Raw genomic sequence first — 15,984 nt, 5'->3', positions numbered from 1 at the left:
GCATTCCACTGTTCTGCTTTTCTGCATTTTTAAGGATTTTTATGCATTGTGGGTATGGTGCGTTTCAAGGATGTAGAGGATTGACGCAATGCTTTGCAAAAGTGATGACCTCAATCTACCAAAATAACTTTTTTCAGTAAAACAAAATCAGAAAATCATTAAAACTAGTTAAAGTATGCAACAAGTCTTAATATCTTATGCAGTGTTGCTTTGCAAATAAATGTATCTTGTTTTAAGGATTTTTAGATTCTTTTACTGGAAAATACTGGGGAAAAAAACTTGTTTGCAGTGTGGGAATGGTGCATTTCAAGGATATAGAGGAACGAGGTGATGCTTTGCGAAAGTGACGACCTCAATTCGACTACCAAAAGTTGTTGGAACCGCACTCTAACATCCATCGAGGTGGGTCCATTTGTGTTCCCGCTTGATTTCAAACAAACAGGGCATTTGCACGCTCTAAAAGGAGTTCTTACGCATTGTTATCCATCTTTGAGATTTCTCAATCACATTAATAAAGCTTCACATGCACGAGCATTAAAAGGAAACCAAATCATGACAATAGAAGAAAAAAGGGTGCATCATGCTTCATCACATTAGATAGCGGTTAACAGTTATCACCTATTCACATATTTTGACTCATGTTTTTTTGGAATCAGTTGGATAAAGCCTCTCAGTGAAGCATATGTGTGACAGTTTGATTCTCACGAAAAGCTGACGGGGTGTAGTAAACAGATCGAGCTCTTTTAAAGCTGTGTTTTTCATTTTTAGTGTGAGCCAGGTATACCATTTGTGGTTTTGCACAATGCTTGATCAGATAGACTAGGCCTCCCTGTACCATTGGTTCACACTTCAGCCTGGTGCACTCGCTGCGTAGTGTGTGTGTGTGTGTGTGTATGAGCGAGGGTTTTCAGCTTGTGCATCTACAGGATGTGTGGTCTGTTAAACCGCACCAAGTTTCAGTACAGACCAGCTCTCGTAGCAACCATGTGCCCCACACCCAAAGCTGCACACTCTCAGAGAGATGCTAATGTCAATTTTTGTCACCTTTGTAAGACAATGGAAACATGATCATGCTTTTTGTCGTCTTGTTGTGTCAGAGAACTCATCTGGTTTGGGTTTCTGTAAGGGATTTGTTGCAAAACACTTCCATTCTCCAAGCTTATACTTTGAATGTGAAGGAAATAAAAGTATGATAAATAACAAGGAGGAGTAAAATGATAAACACTTCCTCTGTGGTTTGCATAAAGGCCTGATGTGCTTTTGTATTCTTTGAATTCACTTCTATCTCACTTCATCTGAGGAGCAATGTTTGCATAATGTATAATGGTGTTGCCTGTAATATTTAAAATAATGAACCTTCAGTAGATCAACCGTGATACCAGGCGTGCTGCGTAAAAGCGTAAACAACACGAGGAATTAGCTCGGAGGCTAACAGCAAAGTGCTGCAGTAGAAAATCACATCAGACAGCAGGTGAGTTGGATTAATGCTTTTTAGCACTGAAAAAAAGGTTCAGTGGTTCAGTCCCCTTCACTCACTTCCCATCATGCACTAGGGCGTGAATAATTAATATGGCCCCATTGAATGTTTGCTATTTTTATTCACACTGTTGTTGAGTTTGTTGTCATGTTAAGGAACATATTGTCTTCTGATGTCAGGATGATCTTGTTTCTCTACTTAAAAAGAACATATTAGTTGGTTGTTGCCAATCGTGTGTTTAGTGTTGAGGGTTGTGTGTCGCATTTTAAAGGGATACTCCACTTTTTTTGGAAATAGGCTAATTTTACAACTCCCCCAGAGTTAAACAGTTGAGTCTTACCGTTTTCGAATCCATTCAGCTGAACTCCGGGTCTGGCGGTACCACTTTTAGCATAGCTTAGCATAGATCATTGAATCGGACAGGACCATTAGCATCTCTCTCAAAAAAATGACTAAAGAGTTTCGATATTTTTCCTATTTAAAACTTGACTCTTCTGTAGTTACATCGTGTACTAAGACCGACGGAAAATGAAAAGTTGCGATTTTCTAGGCTGATATGGCTAGGAACTATACTCTCATTCCTGCGTAATAATCAAGAAACTTTGCTGCCGTACCATGAGTCCAGCAGGAGTAATGATATGACGCAGCGCCTGAAAATAGGTCTAATAGGTTTGACAAATTTAGTCCCGGTCACGTTGGAAGCTACCGAACTGGGGAATATTTTCAGGCGCTGCGTCATATCATTACATATCAAACTTTTCATTTTCCGTCGGTCTTAGTACACGATGTAACTACAGAAGAGTCAAGTTTTAAATAGGAAAAATATCGAAACTCTTTGGTCATTTTTTTGAGAGAGATGCTAATGGTTCTGTCCGATTCAATGATCTATGCTAAGCTATGTTAAAAGTGGTACCGCCAGACCCGGAGTTCGGCTGAATGGATTCGAAAACGGTAAGACTCAACTGTTTAACTCTGGGGGAGTTGTAAAATGAGCCTATTTCCAAAAAAAGTGGAGTATCCCTTTAAGGTATTTTGTGTTTTTATATCTGGTGTTTTCTTAGACACATATTTTGCTCTATAAGATGTTTATCCTCAGAACTTTTTTTTTTATTACTTTATTGTATTTACTTTTTTACTGTTTTAAAAAAAATCTAATTTCTAATACATTTTTTAATCTTTGTTTTATTTAACCTTATTGTATCATTTTATTATCTTGTTTATATATATATATATATAGTTTATATATATATATATATATAGTTATTTCTTATTAAAAAAAATCCGTATTTATATCTTATTTTTTCCTGTATATTTTTTTCCTGTATTTTATTTTAATTTGTCAATTTCTTAAATATTTTTTCTCATTTTATTTTGTCCTATTTTGTATTTAATTTTTTAGATTTAATTTTATTATTATTTCTATTTATTTTTTGTATTTTTATTTTATCATCTCATTTATCTAATTTGTTTTATCCTATTTTTATTTTATTTTATCGTATGGTATTTTTATTATCTAAACTCTTTTTGTGGTTAGAATTTTTTTTGAATTAATCTAAATATTTCATTTTTGCAATGTCGTCAGGTTTTAAAGGGGAACTTGGCAACTATTTCAACTTAATAAATCTGTTTATAAATCATTTGGATGGTTAAATAACCTGTTCTGGTGAGAATGGTGACTTTCCCCGCACCCCCCAGCGTTCCCCGGCGGAAAACCAACCTTGCAACATGGGGACTAACGTCCTGGTAAGTTGGAAATATGAAGTCTCGTGAGAAGCGAGAACGAGCGAGAAACACAAACTGCTGTATGGCAATTCAACATAAACACACACGCCACATGATACTGTGTATGATGTATTACCCACCTCGGTAGACATAGCTCCACACGATAAAGTTGGCCGGCTCCCATAATAACAAATGCACATGAGCAGCGGTAGAAAGGGGGATGAGGGTGCCGCAAGAGAGATTTTTTACTACAGTGTTGTGAAATACACGGCCCACAGCAGTAGGGGGAGCTCGTTGAGAAAACACGCGACAATAAAAGGGAAAATCAGCGAAGAAATGGCTACACTTGCCATGTTCCCCTTTAAGTCATTGCAGCTTGACCTTATGGTCAGTCATGACATTTAAAAAAATCAATATTCAAAAGCTATATGCAAACTGTTTACCTTCATTTTTTGAACATCTACAAACTCCATTTTTACAGTGTCGGTGTGTCACAACTGTATGCAGCCATTTGTTCAGCAATACCACTAATGGCCTACAAGTTACAGGGGTTGATGTGAAGGCTAGAGCGGCGGAGGGTCTAGCTGGGTGTTCCACGTGCAAGCACCAGGCGGCCATGTGTCTTTAAACCCAATAGCTGTTTTATTAGTGCAGTAATTACACGTCAGCTAGATGGGGGGTCGGTCGGGACCTCAAGGCACTTGCAGCCACTTATTACAGCTCAGATCAACGTCTCGATATAATGGCCTCAAACCGCTAGCGTGGCCTCTCTCGGGGGGTTTGGGCTTTGAATACGCAGGTCCCACTTATCTGGGGTTTGACAGTGCCTTCCTGCCCCGAGCCGACTGTCCCCTGATCTGTGATTACACCGTAATTAAGCGTCTGCGTGATGGGACATCAAACAGAACACAAAGTGTATTTTTTGATATTCTCTTCAGAAGATCAGAAGAGGAAGATGTTTCCGCAAAGAAAATCGGTGAAAAGTCACCAAGTCATTCAAGTAACTGAAGCTGTGACTGAATGACTCACAATATCACACAATAAGATGATTCGGCAACAGAAAGTGTCTGAAATTGCTCACTGCACTAATGAAACGTGCACAGATGTGGACCTTTTATACTCCCTCGGAAACGTGGTGACTTTCAGAAGCGGTAATTGCTTCCGTTTAACTGTTAGAAGAAGGAAGGTAGAAAACGCAAGCTTGATATTATTCATATCACTTAAAAATAAAGGTTTATGGTTCCATGAAGAACATTTAACATCCTATTACCCAAAAAGTTATTTATTGTGGATAACGGTTCTTTAGATTTATGTTTCTTTTAAGAATTGAAAGGTTCTTTGGGGTGGAAACCCCCTTTTGGAACCTTTGTGTTTTTAAACCTTGTGCTTATAATCTGCACTTTTAGCTCCCAGCAGGCGGTTCTGCTTATGCTAACGTTGATGTAACGCTTTCAAAATGTTTGGCTCGGACTGTTTATGTGGGATCATATGCTTTTCTCTTACATCAGGGCCAGAGCTTATGTCTTTCATTCGCTTGGTAATTATGTCAGCATCCAAGTGCCTGCACAACATAGTAATAAGTTGCCCATGTGAGCATGGAATGTTTTTAGATTCACAGTGTAGTTGCTTAGCAACACCAGATGTTTATAGGCTGATGTTGGTTTTGTTGCGTCAAGAAAATGCATGTTTTTAGCCTTGTGTAAGTGCAGTGAGATTACAGTGGAGCATGTTCCTGCTGAACTAACTTGTGCACAAGTTGAACTTAAGCCGAGATGAATTCCTCCATGGTCACTGTGGTCGCCTTATCTCAGAGAAAACATCTGGCAGAAACTCAAAGCTCGTAAAACTGGATCATCGTGATGAGGACCAGTGAAGTGGACAATCTTCATTTTCAAAATGTTAATTATCTGATCCATCAACTTTGTTCATTTTATATATCTGCCTTTAATGTGAAGATATTAACCTCACCATCCAAAGAGTTTTAAAATACAAACATATTCATCTTCAAGAAAAGTGCACTTTGTATTTTTGTCTTTATTAAATAGTGAATTTAATTGTCCTATAATGTGCATAACCATTACAATCTTGGCAAGTTTTTCAATTAATACTAGACGTTGAGTGCTTCCTGTTTTTCCTCAGCCTTTTTTGTTTATATTTGCTCTGGCTCGAGATTTAGTGAAATCTTACGACTCTGCTGTCAAGCTTCAGATTTCAACCAATGATAAGGCTTTGTTTTCCTTCAAAATGTAAGTGAAAGCAGGTGTGTATGTGTGTTTTCCTTTTGAATTGTAACCACTTCCCTTTCACTTTGCGTTTGCAGATATCTGAAGTCCGTTCTTCTTCTGAACGTCTCTTACACCCATTATAACCAAACAGATTGTAACCAACAGCGGTGCTAACGTATGTACGGAAACACCCATTCCTGTCAATAGGGCCTCTAACAGAGCTGGTACACATATGTAAAATAACACTCATTCCCATGTACTGTATTTGTTACTTTTAAATAGGGCTGCACAATTCATCTAAATGAAATCTGAAATGCTTTGTTTCATGCTTTATTTCAGTGGTCTCAGAGTAGTTCATACTATATACAGTAACTGTCCTACATGCTTAAAGTTATTGTGGTTTACTTCAGTTGCATCTGCTTTATTTCACTTATTAGTTTCTTCCTGCTGCCAAACACCTATTCAAATCTACTGACAACATTTCACTAGATTAGGAATGAGAAGATTAATATATTGAAAATGCTTGTCAATTACAAACACATTCCTTAAAGCTCTTCTGTTTTCTTATAAAAAATAAAGGCCAGGTGGTTTAATTTGGACCATTTCAGCCTGAAGGAGCAAGTGGAAAGGGAAAATATTGAGACGGAAATGTATTACTAGGTTCCAAAAAGGGTCGAGGTACAGTGTGAATGCACAGGAAAGTGGGTTCACTTGGTTCACTATTGGGATACTGGTCAATTTAATCACAAGTGGACGATGCTAAACACAGGTGTAAACGGGGTCTTAGACGTTTTGATCTTGTCCACTTTCTGCCACTTCCAGAGGTAGTCGAAAACGCATTTAACCGGATTACTTTTGTAGTGTAGACACTTGTGGTCGAATGTGTTCGAACAGCCAAAAAAACTATTCTCCACCTACTGACCTAATGTGTAAACATTATGAGAAGAGCGCTAGCCCGACAGGATTTAAACTTACAAAAAACTTACCAAGCACATTGTTCTCTCAACATTCCTGATTTCTAACACGTATTCACCACGTTCGTCGTGGCCTTGCGTCTGTCAGAGCTGAAACCAAAGCTGATGCTCTCTGTGTGTTTTTCCTTCGTCTACAGTCACGTTAATATGTAAATTGCGCGAGCTTATTTCATCCATTAGATTGAAAGATTTGAAAACCTCATACATTTACCCACCCATAAACCCTCGCCTCGAAGAAATCAAGACAGAAGGTCGAAAGTTTCCCTCGTCTACTGATCCAACCAAAACGCATCTTAAAAGCGCATAGCGTGGTAGTGAATTTGTGGGCGGAGCTATCAAGATAGGGGTGTGATCCTTTTGGAAAGGGGTGTATGTTTTGGTGATTTCAAATATCAACAATTTTTCAGAAATCGCTTACTGCACCTTTAATAAACAGGGCCTTAAAGGACAGAAGTTTCAGACTCTTTCCATTGGAAGTAGTGTGTGAGGGAAACATGATTTAGCTTGAAGACAAAGGCATGTTTTGTATAGCCTGAACATGAAAGCTGTTGTTTCATTGTGATTTTATGATTTTTGTTCTTTTAGCTTTGATATCGAAGCAGCAATATGAGATGTTAAATGTTTATCAATGTTCATCTGCTTGCACGATTGGATGAAATGAAACACAATCTCTTTTGTTTTCTTTAGAGCGTTTGTTTTGGTGGCTTGTGTCTGTGTGGATGGACATTATTTTGGAAGGAAGTGGGCCTGACAGATGTTGGTGTCTCTCTGGAAGCATGGTGACACTGTGAATCTCCTCTGTGGTAAGATCTCAATCCACAGTCATGCAGAAAAACAAGCATTTCTCAAAGCGGTTCTGCCTAAAACCCAATTCACTAAGAGCTCAACCTCCATTTTCCCTTTTGCTTCACCACGTCACGATTGATAAACATCGCAAACTGCCGTGAAGGTTTTGTACGCACTATATACACACATACTAAGACTTGTGTTGAGTGGTTAGACCTTTTCAATGAGTCGATGTGAGTGCTGCAGAAATGAAACAAGACTTTATTGCAAAGTGCTGATTAGTGGTTTCATTCAGTCAGCAGCACCTGCTGTTTTCTGTGATGTTACTGTGAAGTAGAAGTTCATGCCGTTTAGACCCTCAATTATGCTGTATTCTCGGACTACAGGGAACTGAGCAGAAAAAAATGGGAATATTACAAAATGTAAATTTTTGTAGGCGGTGATCTCACTCCGTTTAACGCCATAGTATATATCAGGGATAGGCAACTTCGGTCCTGGAGGGCCACTGTCCTGCAGAGTTTAGCTTCAGCCCTGATAAAAACTCACCTGTCTGTATCTATCTAGTAATCCTGAAAGCATTGATTGCCTTGTTCAGGTGTGCTTAATTAGGGTTGGAGCTAAACTCTGCAGGACAGTGGCCCTCCAGGACCGGAGTTGCCTATCCCTGGTATATATGGTAATGTATACTATAAGTAAGCCATTTGTATAGGTTCATTTCCCAGAAGTCTGTAAACCCTGCTTTCAATGTTTCTCTGTTTGTTTGAGCGTCCCAACCAATGTTGTCTTAAATACCTGTAGAAAACTATTCCCATTCATCTCAATGGGAGTTGCTCTGCTATAATGGGACTTCTATAATCCAGAAGTATATGATTTGATGGCTGCTAAGCAGATGGAAAAATGCAAGTCTATTTAATTTCTATTTCAGCCCCAAAAGAAAAAATGTTGGCAGCAAAATGTTACAGTTTACGGCATCTATACTAAATGGCTCATGCTAACCACCCACACAGTGTTTGGCTGGACAGTATGGGCTAGTTAGCTGGTATTGATCTCGGTATAGAAACAATTAGGGTGCTTTCACACTTGGTTTGATTGCCTGATCCGAACCCCAGTATAGCCGCGTTTCCACCGAAATTATCCATCGCAGTCTAAAGTAACGTGAAGATTAGGCAAATTAGTCCGTTGACGTAGGACTGCGTGCGACTTTCCAATTCCCGCTGGATTTCGTCCTCCGCATATAAGCTTAATAAAGCCAGAACCTCGTTGTTGGTCCATCGTTCGTATTTTTTAAACGTTCGTATTTCGAATAGCAAACAACTCTTACTGCACGCACCGCAACAGACTTTTAAAAATGGTGGTTGAAATAAAATGCTGCGTGGAGTCAACCAATCAAAATGCTGCGTGAACTCAACCAATTAGCATGTTCAGCTCCCAAGTCCCACTTCCGAAAGTTCCTGAACTTTGAAAAAGTACTACCTCACAAGCAGGGACTTTCTGAGGGGGAAATTGTTACCCGGAACTTAATTTAGACCCTGGTCCCTGCGGTCGAAATGCGGCTTTAGATTGTTCCCCTCTCCCCTGCCCCCCACTGGATTGTGTTCACATTATATTATTTGGGTCCGAAACGGAGTGAATTTGTGTCATCAAAGCAGCAGCTGTTTCCCCTGTTGGTTGGTAACAACAATGTAAATTATTTTGCTGCAATTAATAATAACTTAAAATATGTTGAGATAACATAAATATCCAACTAAACAAAAGTTAACTAAACTTAATATTTTAAGTCAAGCACGAACACATACTTTAAGTTGAAACAACACATATTATTTATCCTAATGTTGAATTTTAAGTTGTGATCAATAATCACAGCAATCATTATTTGCAGTAAACAAAGCAGGAGAAGGCAGCAAAATGCATAGCGTTGTTCACCTCACTTTTATATTTTGGTTTTTGATTACGGCACTTGCATCCATCTGCCACGAATGTACAGCAAATTTTCTAAAGAATGTGGGAGTCCATTTCTTCTCTCTGCTTGCGGTGCGTCAGACACGTTTGCCAGAAAAGGGAGTGAGAACACACAAACTCACAGTTTTATCAAATCATACGTCACTTCCACAATTCACATGAATTGTGAAGAGTTCACATGAACGTACGCCAGACCACCCTTTTTATTCAGACTCGGGTACGGTTCGGAAAGGGTGAGAAGTTCGGAAAACAGCGTTTACATCATCCAATCAAACCAAACTATGGTGTCAATCGAACCCAGGTGTGCACCAAAAATGCAAGTGTGAAAGCCCTAAGTAACAGAAATAGTATGATTTCAGCCGCACTAACTCTAAAAAAGCGAATTACTGCTTAATTCCAAATGAAATCAAACTTTTAAAGCACATGTAAACGAATCTACGGAAATATTACCATAGTTCAGTTTGCATTTTTGTAAACCAGCAGTACACACACATGCTTATTTAGCAACTATATTATTACCTTTGCACAAGTACAAGCATGGATTATTATGGGTAACAGCTGGAGGTTTTGCAATAGGAGTCTACCACTAGCTGGTACTAACTCTGACTGATTTGGCAGTCCCTGGTAGAATCGTTTGTCTTGAGACATTCCATATGCGAAGATAGCATGCTTTTCGACCTCAGCCAAACCGTGATGATAGCGATAAGTTCTGATTGGGTTGGCGCAGTGTAGAGTCGTGTGCTGTATATCTGTACCTCCATGTCACGTTTTATGAAATGTTCATGCGTTGGAACTACACGATTGATAGCAGAAGAATGCGTCCGAGCGGGAGTGTTCGCAAGCCCCTGCCAGGAGTTTGATAAAGCGGCATGTCGCGCACTGAAAGTTGAATCTTTCTTGAATGTTTTCTTATAACAGAGAGCATCACGAGTTCCCAAGAATGCTGAGAGGATCCGAACATTAGCCCGCACACAGCATTCTCCTAAGGGGAAGATGTAGAAGTGAGGGGAGGAGGGGAATTGCTCCATCCAGCGCTGTCAAAGAGCTGCCAACTCCTGTTGGCCACACATCTGCTGTGCATTAAGGCCTGGACTCTTCGGTGATGAAACCCAGCCTTGGCTCGCAGGGGGAAAGCCTGTGATTGGAGCACCGGCGCTCTGTCGACTCCGGGGCTCGGAGCCCAACTCAGTCCTACAGCTGGGTGGGTTTCCCCCTCTGTTGCCATGGTTTTCCTGCAAACACGAAAATCAGGCGCCTTGCAAAAGCATCTGGGCCCCCTCTCTTCATGCCTCAGTGTTACATCATGTGGATTCCAGCACTTTATCTTCCTCTGGTTGGTGTCCATCTCCCATTGCGTCCTCGGGCAGACCCACTCTGTTTTGATTGTTCGGTTTCTGTTGTGCTACTATGACTAAGCGGTAACACTGTATTTTACAGTGTCCTTGTTACACATGTTACATGTACTTACCATAGTAAATGTTACATGTACTTACCATAGTAATAACAGTAAATGATGCAGTATTACATGCAACTAACCCTCAACCAAATCCTAATCCTACCCTAACCCTACAGTAAGTACATGTAGTTAATTAATATTACTCAGTACTTAAATGTATAATTACACTGTAACAATAACCTTAAAATAAAGTGTAACCCTTACTAATTGGGATTTGGAAATTGCAAGGACATTTATGCTACGTCCACATTAATCAGGATAAGTTTGAAAACATCTTTTTCTTTATGTTTTGAAACAAAACCATCATTTTCAAATATATCCAGATAGCCTAAGCATGTGTAACACTCAAAAACATCTTGATTCCTGTGGTTTGACTCGATACACAATGTGTAACAAGTGTGTGAAAGGTGCTTCTACCCCAAGCAGAAGGTTCATGCAGCTGCGCATACCACTTTGGTATCCCACACCTGCCACTGCTTACAAAGAATCAGGTCAGTGTTAGCTGCATGCACCATTGCGGTTTTAGTAGAAGTGCTAACTCAAGTACTAACGTTATGGCAACCCCCTTGTAAAACAAAAGAACAAGTGTGCATCTGTGCATAAATGCGGTCTGGAAGCAACCAAACACTGGTACACTTTACCCTGCATTAGGGTGTGGAACTTAACCAGCTCAGAATCGGAGGACGAGGCTAACCTGTGATTCGTGGCCATCTAGAGTGTAACAGTTTGATAATACAACTTTTTAGATGTTGTTTTAGGATTGCTCAAGTGGGAAATATCCCTTTGTCCTTTCATTCAACTTTGATGACAGATACTCTTCGCATGACAAACTTCCCCTTCTAAGAAACTCTGAGGGTTCCTGCTTGATGGAAAGTTGCAGAATGTGAATATGACGCTGGTTTCAGACAGAATTTCAAGCCTTCTGCATTGACGCTGTCCAATTCTACATTCCCCCAAACCAACTACCTCAAAAACCCAGAAGGAAATAGTTTTCATTACATTCTTTACAATTAAATCAGTTACTTCATGTGACCCTGACCTTTTTACTGTGTTGCCTTGAGGTACGCCTCATTATATTTTTAGGAATGTCATTTTAGCTTATTGTTCTTTTTTTGCACGTACGTTTTACATGTAAGAAATGCTTTTAATAAGAAATGTTGGTAACACTTTAGTTTAGGGTCCAATTCTCAGTATTAAGTAGTTGTTATTAGCATGCATATTATGATATTGGCTGTTTATTAGTACTTTTAAAGCACATATTAATGCCTTATTTTGCATGACCTACATGCAAACATCATGGGACAAGGTTGTCGCAACAAGGGATTCTACATCCCTTAATTCTGTCCAATACCCAAACTTAACAACTACCTTACTAACTAATAATAAGCAGTAATTAGGAATTTATTGAGGCAAAAGTCATAGTTAATGGTTAGTTAATAGTGAGAATTGGACCCTAATCTAAAGTGTGACCGAAATGTTACTTTCAGAGCATTAAAGCTTGAAGTTCCACCATGTTTTTTGCTCTTCTTAAGAACTGTTGCTCATTGATGGTTGGCCACGCAGTGCTTGTAATAGCATGATTTAAAGCAATGTATGCAGTTCCGGTTTTCTAGTGAGTGAAAAAGTTAAGAATTATGCATAGGACTTTACATGACAATTACATGTAACTACAGCAATGGCATTTAACACAGATTTGGAATATACACTGTATATATATAGTGAAGTTAACTGAAGTTGAAAATGAACCAATAAATTGATGCAATGGAAAGAATGTAGTCTACGATGACTTCTGGAATATGGTGATGCAACCACAGATGAGACACCTTTAAAAAGACAGTTGTGAAATCCCTCATAAAGCTTTCACACTGATCTCTTTAACCTGCCCCCCCCTGTAAAAGGCAACAAAACAGGTGGAACATACTTCACAGTGTTAAGCAGGTGGACAGCTATGACACAAGAGGAAAGAATTGGGCACTGGTGTAAACAGATTTTAAGAGAGGAATTGCCTCATCAGATCCATAAACTGGTGAGCTCCCAGACCACAAACTGATCAAATCACAGGAACTACTTTGATGGCAGTCCATGAACTAGTGGATCCAGTTCCCATGTGTCTCTTGCCTGCATATCCCACATCAGTATTATCTTTATTTATTTTTCCAAACACCCCTTTTGATGTGTCTTTGCTATGGAAAAGCTGACACATAGCCACAATCTGAGGATTTATTCTGGATACTTTGCATGCTTCCAAAAGCCTGTCAGCAATAATGTGACTGAATAAATTATTTAATGTAACTTAACAGAGTGTTTTTTTTTTATGTAACTTTTTACAGTTTTTTTCATCCCCGTACACTGTAAAAAAAAAAGAAAAGTTTCTGCCTTAAATTTTAATCAACTTGGATCATTTGGGTCATTTCAACCTAAGTTACATTAACCTGACTTTAAAAATCAGTTGAATCTTGTATAGCTTGAAAGTTGAATAGTTGAAAATGACTTAACTTAATTTTGATGAGTTAAAGCAATGTAAAAAATATATGTTGTCATAACGTATTGATCATCACATTTGTTACAGTGTAGTCCTGACAGTGATTGAAAAGAGTTTGTGTTACTAAAAGGGATTTGAAGTATTTCAAAACAGTATATTTGTGCTACAGATATGAACACTAACTTGACTTATGTGGCTTGATGCAGTATTAGGGTGTGCTATTCTTTTTTAAAAGTGAATAGACTTACATTCTTTGTCTGACAGATGATAAAACGTCCAGAAATCTTATAAACCTCCTTGAATGAGGGTCTGGAGCCATATCTAGAGATCCCAATGTCATGGCGATTTCAGCTGGACTCTTTGCCAATTTTCTTTGGAAAATTTAGTTTTGCACTGTTATTTTGTTGTAGCAATGATTGGCGACTAGCCCACGCGCAGAAAGGGAACATCAAATAAACATTTAATCGTTTAGTATTTGCCCGGAAATTGAAGCACACAAAAGATCAGATCTTGGTCATGTATGTTTCACTTCAAGCTAGCTACCCTTCTCGACATGCTAAGCTAGGTTCAGGCTTAGCCAGGCTAGTAAAAATTCCTGGGTGCAGGTGTGCAGCAATAAAGTAAAAGGGCAAAGCCTATTTTCCACCACTGCTTTTCCACTACGGCAAACCAACCGTCACTTTCACCAGTAACCATGACTCACACAACTCTCTCAGACAACACTGCAACTTTTCAGCGTTGAGCCGCAGAAACAGGTGTCACAGTAGCCGATGACAAATGCCGTATGTCATTTCTATCAGTAACCACAACACTTAGAAAATTCTGTGACTCCTCAATGTGACAAAATAATAGTTAGCTCATGGCAAGATATCCATATGTCTAGAAAACACTTGATTGTCATTGTGAAGAAAAACATTTTCCACACAGAAAAACGGTTGCTAACACGCCCAGCGGATTTCATAGACTTCAGGGTTTATAGAGAAGCTTAAAATGTACTAAACAAATCAAATTGCTTTTTAAACTAAATTAACTTCAACTGTTGGTGTTTGCATTTAGCCTGGGTAGGAATTGGCAAATACTGCCATGGAGCGCCAGTAGCCATGTTTTGATTACGGAAACGTTGATAGTTGTTGTTGTAGGCACGCCGTTTGCAGCAACAGGCGCCAAGTAATTGTAATGTGCATTTTCAATAAAAGCTGCTTTTGTGCTCCTGATTTCTCACAATCTATATTTGTGTAAGTGTTTTAAGACAACCCCCGATAAGACAACCACTGGATTTCCCAGCACTGATAAAGCATTCCAGGCGTAATCTTGACCCTTAGTAGCTTGCTAATGAAGGGATTTCAAAGCTCATTGCTGGTGTTGTATTTACAATCACTCTCTTGTTGAAAAGCCTTGTGTATACACATTTGACTGTGATGCCTTGAGCTTTTTTTAAGCGCTCTTTGATTGATGCAAAAAGCCTCACTCTCTACTTCCGAATGAAAACATTTGTTGTGCCATTTGATGAAAATATGTGCTAATTTGGTCAACGGAAGTAGGCTAATGTTATATACGAAATCACTGTTAGCAAACACTATATCTTATCTACTCCTAATATTAGTACCTTAAAGATGCATAGTACCTAATATGTACTACTAAGGTACTAATATGCACCTTTTAGGGGAAGATAAAGTACAATGATGCTGTTTTGGTGCTGCCCCAGTGACATTATGGCCTTTACCATACAGGTTAAATCCTTTTGGACGTTATACTAGTAGTTATTCATATTTTACTTAAGAGCACAAGGAAGACTTTCAGAAAAAAAAGGTAATATTTGTACCTTTTTGGGGCAGTACCGTAAAAAGTACCCTTGTGTACCTCTACCTCTAAAATGGTTCTCTATAGGGTTCATATTAGTACTTTATATGCGCCATTAAGGTAATAACATGCAGTAACACTTAACGCAGATTATATTTGTTTAAATATAAACATTGTTTGACAGTTCCGAGCTGTTGATTTCATTTTCATATTTCAGTAACACTTTATTTTACTTTGCAACTACATGACAACTAACTCTCATTAGAGTATTAGTAAACTGTCTGCTTAATATCTGCTTTGTGTTGGTCCTCCAACAGACATTATACTGACTATAAGTAACTTTGCAAGTACATGTCAACTTATTCTAACCCTACCCCTACTAATACTCTACTAACACTCGAGTAGGTGCAACGTTACTTAAAGTCAACAGAATGTGGTAAAGGGACCATCAAGATAAAGTGAAACCCATATTTCTTTAAAAATTACTTTTAAATTGCATTTTTGTTTTTGGGAGAAAGCATGTCAATTTCAGCATCTGTTAACTGTTAAAGGATGATTATTTTTGGTGTTTTAGCATTGTATACCCCAATGTACACTACATCATAATACTTGACATTGGCATTGATTACCTGTGTTTATACCATGACATTTAGTTACTGATCCTGATTGACTGAGAAACACTGGAAGCTGTTGATTAATCTGAAAGTTTGCATTATAGTTTCATATCACTTTCCATAGCGGACTTTATGAGGATGGAAGTCAACAGAATGTGGTAAAGGAACCATTAAAATAAAGTGAAACCTAGGGGTAGATAAGATACAATCATGCAGTTTTGAGGGTATTGCCCTTGTGACAATGTTTGGATGGTATACTAGTAGTTCTCCTCTACATCTTTTGCTATGGAGTTTGAGAGAAGACCAGATTTAGCAAGTAAGCCATGAGCAATGAAAGGTCTTGTGCAACACTAACTTTATGACTGATTTGTCGTATGTAAGCCTTTGCAAACTCCCTTCGCATTACTCAGTTCCCAGTTTACCAGGAAACTTCTACTACCAACTACCTCATCCAAACTCTGCCGCATTGACTCGAAGCAAGTCTGCTTA

At 38.7% G+C, this 15,984-nt stretch overlaps 1 long non-coding RNA gene across 2 annotated transcripts in view; it reads left to right on the top strand.

Moving 5' to 3' along the window:
* LOC309475471 overlaps positions 1-15,984 on the top strand; it is a 63,232-nt gene continuing 47,248 nt past the window's right edge. For both annotated transcript variants that reach the window (XR_014197664.1, XR_014197665.1), the window contains exons 1-2: positions 1-1,471; positions 7,086-7,201. This is a non-coding gene — a long non-coding RNA (uncharacterized lncRNA). The remainder of the gene's footprint in view (positions 1,472-7,085; positions 7,202-15,984) is intronic.

The sequence above is a fragment of the Leuciscus leuciscus genome (assembly GCF_965113295.1).
Source record: "Leuciscus leuciscus genome assembly, chromosome: 15".
NCBI classification, from domain to species: Eukaryota; Metazoa; Chordata; class Actinopteri; order Cypriniformes; family Leuciscidae; genus Leuciscus; species Leuciscus leuciscus.
Note: the sequence above shows the minus strand (reverse complement) of the source record. Positions and strands in the feature narration are given on the sequence as shown.